General features: G+C 49.5%; 1 protein-coding gene across 1 annotated transcript in view; it reads right to left on the reverse strand.

The window, feature by feature from the left end:
- LOC120991124 (zinc finger protein 585A-like) overlaps positions 1–7,155 on the reverse strand; it is a 2,129,672-nt gene that overhangs the window by 2,004,698 nt on the left and 117,819 nt on the right. The window lies entirely within an intron of this gene.

The following is a 7,155-nucleotide window of genomic DNA, read 5'->3' on the forward strand; positions in this document are numbered from 1 at the left end:
AACGTGTTGCTGTCTTGGCATGTGGTGGCAGTGTCTCGGCTTTGGCTGTGTGTCATGACATGGTTGCCATGCATGCTGTTGCCGGTGGCAACATGGTGGCTGGTGTGTGCACTTACCCTTTAAGTTGTAGACTTCCCCTGTCTGGTGCTGTAAGGGTTAACCCCCTGATTGGGTTTGGTCACTTTGGGCTATTTAGCTTCTGCTGGAAGCATGTAGATCAGTGTTCCTCCAGGCTTGGTGTGTGCTGGTGGTTCACTGCTCTTGGCTTTACCATCTGTCCAGTGAGGGCCACACTTGTGGTCATCAAGGTCTACCCAGTTTCTGGGTGTTTCCTCCTTGTCTTCCTTCCCCTCCTGGTGTGTTATTTATGGTGTGGGTTTGAGTTGGAGGTTTGTGGTGCGTCTTGTTTGTTGTTGCATGTCTGGGATGTTGTTGGTGTTTGTCCCTGCATGTGTGCAAGACGTTTCACTTTGTGTGTGTCACCTCTGCGAGGGGGCTGGTTTCCCGGAAGGGTGAACCATAAGCCTGTATGCAGCGCTGCTTGGGGCTATCATGCACTGTGTGAGCATGGGGTGCTCTGGCAGAGTTGGTATGCTGGATACCTGTGTGGTAGTTTGTATTGTGACCTGCTGTGTGTTTGGGCTCCTGTACTTATGCACGGGTTACAGTTGTGGAGGCTTCAGCAAGTGAGTAGTCTGATGCAATAGGAGGTGACCTGCTCCCTGATTCCGGCATCCTGGCCTAGCTGCTTCCCCTTTATTCCTTTTACATTGTACGGTGGGGGAAGTTTCCCTACTCCCCACCATGACAGTACCCTTTGGTGAGGTCCAAAGCAGAAAAATACCAAGCTTAGCCTAACCTCTCAATAAGCTCATCCACCCGAGGCATGGGATATGCATCAAACTTGGGGATTTCGTTTAGTTAGCAAAAATCGTTACAGAACAGTAATGTCCCGTCCGGCTTGGGTATTAAGACTATCAGACTGGCCTATTCACTTTTGAACTCCTCAATAACGTCTAACTGCAGCATTAGCTGCACTTCCTCCGCGATGGCTTGTCGCCGAGCCTCGGGTACCCGGTACGGTTTTAACTGGACTTTTGCCTGAGGCTCAATGATAATGATAATGGATTATGGACGTGCGTCCAGGGAGGTCTGAGAACACATCCGTGTTCCAACTAATGAACTCCATGGCTTCCTGAGCCTGTTTAGAGAAGAGACTGTCAGCAATTTTCACTGTGGCAGCCGCTTCCCATGCTTCAGACAGAGGGGCCGAAACTGCTTCCCCTAGAAACCCTGTTCGTGGGCTGTCTTCAGTACAGGTTTCCCTATCTTTCCATGGTTTGAGCAGATTCACATGGTACACCTGCTCCGGCTTTCGCATCCCTGGCTGGTGTACCTTGTGATCTACCTCTCCAATTTTTTAAAGTACCTCGTAGGGCCCCTGCCACCTAGCTCGGAACTTACTGTCTACGGTTGGTACCAGAACTAATACCTGATCACCCGGGTTAAAGTTCTGGACCTGTGCCTGCCGATTATATACTGTAACGGATCTCCTGGCACCCTGACTGGGTACCTCCGTCGAATGATGCTCCTAGTGCTTCCCGAGGACTCCAAGCACTCCACTTGACACCATAAGCGCTGCAGACCCCACGAACCGCCGAAGCTTGGTTGAGGTCTCACCGTCTCCTACCCACCCTGGACCTACGACAAGGCTCCAGGCTCCAGTGGGTGAATCTCTCTCTTACAAGAGCTAGTAGTTATAGCCAGGGGAGTATAGCAAATCTTCAACGTATAGCAATCCCCCAGTGTCGATCAGTTACCCAAACACCAGCCTCAACATGATGAAGGAAAAAACAGGAACTCTTTATTGAGGGCTACCCGCCCGTATTTATGTAGGTCCCCATCTGGTGGACACTCCCCTAGGGGACCATATGGAAGACTGTGACACAGGACAGATATGCAGCAATTCAGGATACACAGACACAATACATTCCCACAATGCATCATGGTTTCCTCCTCTCTGCCCTGGAGACACCCGAGGAGTAATTCAATTATCTCTCAGGACAAAGGGAAATCGCCAATACACATGAGGGGACAACAGGACAGAAATCACCATTTAAACATACAATGTCACAACCCTTACAGTAAATACAGACATTTAACATATCCCCAGATAGCTCCAGTGTGAGTGCATATTATTAGGTGAATGGCACTCAGACTACACGAATACAATAAAATTAGCTATCTGGGTACCCTCACTTAACATACACTACAATTCCAAAGACAGATGGTTCTGTCACACACCTCAAAACCCCACATATCCCCATAATGTATATATCCATGGATAGCTCTGATCTGGGTGAACAACATATCCAAAAATCACCCAGATCCGAGCAGGGGTTCCCGAATTCCATGGAAGTCACATTTGGCCGACCGCAAGCATGGCTTTCCTGCCCAAAACAGTTCCACAGATTTAAGCTGTGCGGCCGGTCTGTCTTCTCCTTTAAAGTTAGTATGGGCCATAATCCTGAGGCAAGAGGCTGGCAAACAGGCCCCTCCAAAACCCAGTGGCGAGGTTGGTTTCGCCACATATACCCTACTCTGGGCTTGTTGCGCTGCCTCCATATTCTCCCTAACCAGAGGTAAAACTGTTTATATCTGTCCTTGCATCTAGGTGACGTACTCAACCAGACTTTTGTGCGGTGTGGGTTGTTGTTCCCACGCCTCTTTGGCCACGTCCAACAGACCGCGAGGGTGTCTGCCATATAGCAGTTGGAAGGGCGAGAACCCAGTGGAAGCCTGGGGCACCTCTCGCACTGCGAACATGAGATAGGGCAGAAGATCCCAATCCCTTCCATCCTTAGACACCACTCTTTTTAACATATTTTTAAATGTTTGATTAAACCTCTCTAGCAGGCCAGAGTTCCCTCATGACCTTGGACATAACCAGGGTCCCTTGGTCAGTCAGAACTAGCTATGAGTTTGGCTGATGTATGACGCAGTGGCACCGCCTCCGGGTAACGAGTGGCGTATTAGAGGACGACCAAGATGTGTTGGTGCCCTCTAGCGGACTTCGGTACCGGGCCTACGAGATCCATAGCGATTCGCTTGAATGGGACCTCGATAATAGAGAGGGGTACCAGAAGACTACAGAAATGTGGACGGGGGCTCGTTATCTGGCAGGTTGGACAAGACTTACAATATTCTTCTACCTCTCTGAACACACTGGGCCAGGAAAACCGTTGTAGTATCCAGTCCTGTGTTTTCTGCATTCCCAGATGACCCCCGAGAACATGCTGGTGGGCTAACTCTAACATGAGTTTGCGATAAGCCTGGGGCAACTGTTCAATAGATTCACCTCGCAGCTGGTTTACCCAATATAACATATGTTGATGAACCTCAAAACGGGGGAACACTGACTCTGTCCCCGGTTGTTGTGGTTCCCCATCTATTATTTATACATTTGCCCAGGCTCTTGATAGGGTTGGCGTCCGGTGTTGTGCTGTACCAAAATTATCCCCGGAGACATTGAGGTCTGCCAGCTCAGGACCCGGCGGCAGGTCGTCCATGTCTCCCACCATCACACTTAGCGGGGTTGTCTCCCCCTCTTCCACCAAAGTGGCGGTCAGCACTACACCCTTCGGACTCAGGTTACCAGGGTTCTGGTCTCCATCCTGAGCTGGGCCACTCTGCTAGGGTTACATCTGTTTAACGGGTATCGGTAACTTTCGTTTCCGGCCATAGTGCCGGGAAACCGGGGAAGTCTCTCCCAATTATTAGTTCATACTGTAATTTTGTGGCGACGGCCACCTCATGAGTCCACCTGCCGGCCACTGTTGATAGAGAGACCAGGGCGGTGGGATAGTCCCTTAAATCTCCATGAATGTACACAATGCTGACCTTTCGGCCAGTATACTCGGCGGGCCGCACCAGGGCGACCAGGCTTCCTGAATCCAGCAGTGCCACCGCCAGAGTGTCCCCCACTTCCACCTAGCACAGGTGGCTATTGTCTATAATCTCGGAGGTTCCTGTGGTACATAGCTTCCTGGCATACAATGAGTGGCGGTAGCCATAGTTGGTATCCATGGGTTCACCCCGATGGGGACAGTTGGCCTTTATGTGTGCAGGCTCGTGACACTGCCAGCAGACCACCGAGGCTGGGACTGCAGGGGGTTCGTCCCGGGCGGGTTTGGCTGGCACCAGCTGCCAGGTCTGGGGTGGAGATTTCCAGGTTTTGACTGGCCCCCTCCCAAAAGAACCCCCTGCAGATTTCTGGTGGTCTCGTAGCGCTCCACCAGGTCGACCATCTATAAAGCATTTCCAGGAGACACCTGGCCGATCCAATGCTGGAGAGGGTACGGCAAAGCCCTCCAAAACACATCCACCAACAGACGGTCCAGAATACCAGCGGGAGTCAGTATGTCAGGCTGCAGCCATTTTTGCAACCGGTGTATCAGGTCATAATATTGTGGTCTGGCGGGTTCAGCCGGGTTAAATTCCCACTGATGCACCCGCTGGGCCCGGTCAAATACATTCACCCCGAGTCTCGCCAGGATCTCAACTTTTGTGATTGGGTAGTCGGCTGCTTGATCATCGTGGAGATTGAAAAACACTTACTGGTCTTGGGGTAACATCTCCATCACGGTCACCTTTTCGAACACCGTCAGATAGGTCTTGACGTCATCTGAGGGGGTTATCTTAGGGATCGCCGCACGGACAGCTTTCCGGGCATCGTGGACATTCTGGCACGCTCCTGCTGCTTGCAACGCCATCACATGTTTTAATAGCAGCTGGTTGGTTTCCTGCTGCTGCTTGTTAGCCTCCCGCTGCTGCAAGTTAGCTTCCACGAGGGCTTTCACGACCGCCTCCATTTTGTCAGGGGACATGGGTCGTAACCTTGCCGGCTTAATATAGGACATGCACTTGTGCCCAGGAAAACAAAAACTTTTCGGCCTTCAGGCCTGCCTAACTGCGTTTGCCCGCATTCGACACCAATTGTTGGGATTTGTTCTGGTAGACAGGCTAGCGGACGCAGTACAGAGGTAACCACAAAGTCTTTAACTTAAACAGTTCAGTGTTTTATTCACACATAAGAGAAAACAAAAAGTAACGGTTTGCAGTCTTGGTGTTTGTTCACACCATAAAAAGTCCACAGAACAAAAGCTTTCAACTGGTCACCAGTTTTTCCACCCGCAATCCACAGCAGGCTTTAGGGCCTCTTTCCCAGAAGGCATCTCTCAGCCTTTTAGCCTGGCACAAGTTCTCAGTTCCCAAACAGAGTCTGACAGTGCTCCACTGTCAGAGAAGAGTAATCCACCCAGCACTTTGGCTACTCCCAGTAAGAGCCGGCCCGGATCGGCTTTACAGTCATAATAACAGAAAACATTGTCAATCAACACTAGCTGCCGCTGACCCTTGAAATTACCGGCTATTACCTCATCGAGGCCAGGAGCCTCGGTGACACATACCTTCCGTCAATGACGGCCCCTTGCGCCTTCCTACAAGGCTTAATGGAATTGCTTATCTATAAAATCAAGTGGACACCACACTAACGGTTATATAACGATGACAGGATCACCTGAGGAACAAGTGTTTCGCTCGTTCATCGGGTGATCAACGGCGCATTTAGAAAGGCAAATTGTCAAGAACAAGAGTTTGCAGGAATGTTCGGTCCCGATAATCTGCCTGACAATCGGACCGTGTAAATCCACCTTTACACCACTTTATGCTTCATAATAGTTCATTGGCTAGCACGCTAGCACGTATGAACATGAATTTTACAAAAAATATGTATTTTAATCAGGGGCCATATTTTTGCGTCTTAAAGGGAAACTCTCAAAAATGTGCCCTGCTGTACCCTAGAAAAAATGTATTTGCTATCGGTTTGATGTATACAAACATGTAGCACTCAACGTTTTTGTATACGCCATTAAAAAAATGCATACGTTAACATCATTTTTTTTTCTACCATGGAACTATATAATGAAAGTACGGCATCAGTCTGAGGCATCTCTTAACGCATACATTTTTGGTATGCATTAAATGGATGGCAAAAATAGGATGTGAACCCAGCCCTAGTGTCAGAATAAGCACCAGTACACAGAGGAGCAGCATGGCCGAGAGGGGAGGCCGCCATGTACTGACAGAGCGCTACCTGGTCCTGGTGGTCAGGGATGAAGACTATGTTTCCCAAAGATCATTTTCTACTGGGAAATACAGGGCACAGTATAATACACTAGAATCTATATAATGTAAAGATATTAGCCCTACCCCCGAAAAATAATACAATTAGCTGGTCATTTATTATATAGAAATACGTCTATGTTAGGCGTATTTCTGACACAGATTGTGGCGCAAAGGTCCTTAGCACCGCAATCTGCATATTTTTCTCGCTCATGCCAGGTCTAAAAAAGGATGGCATGGGCAGGGAAAGGGATACAGTTATTGCCATCCAGTTATTGGATACCACTACCATACATTGACCAGATAACACCTCTGTACAGTGACCGGATAACACCGCCATACCGTGACCGTATAAAAGGGTATAAGAGGGCACAGTACAGGGAATGACTAGGGGCACTGCACAAGGTGTGGTAAGAGGGCACAATACAGGGTATACAGGGGCACAGTACGGGGTGGGGGGCACAGTCACATGACCCTGTGACATTAGAAGGTCCTTATGGTGAATGCGGTTCATACGCCACCATAATGAGAGGCAGAGGAGTGAGACAGGGGTGTGATTATGTGTCTAGAGATAAAAAATGTTTTACTGTCGGCCAGTACAGGCCCCAAAAATTAGCCAATAGGCATTCACCTGACAGCAAAGAACTTTGGATTCTGTGGCTGGAGGTACATTAGGCGATCACAGGACAAATATGTAACTGTTGGCCAGTACAGGCCCCAAAAATTAGGCATTCACTTGACATAAAAGGCCTTTTATGCCGCTGTATATACATAAGGCAAGGACCGATCTGCCCTGCTGCGCTGAACGTCCTTTCGGACAGGACACTCAACGAGGGGCAAGCCAAGAGTTCCATGGCAAATTGTGCCAGCTCTGGCCACAGGTCAAGCCTGCACACCCAGTAGTCCAGGGGTTCCTCGCTTCTCAGAGCGTCCACATCGGCTGTTAACCCGATGTATTCGGACACCTGTCTG

This window comes from Bufo bufo, chromosome 2 (assembly GCF_905171765.1).
Source record: "Bufo bufo chromosome 2, aBufBuf1.1, whole genome shotgun sequence".
NCBI lineage: Eukaryota > Metazoa > Chordata > Amphibia > Anura > Bufonidae > Bufo > Bufo bufo.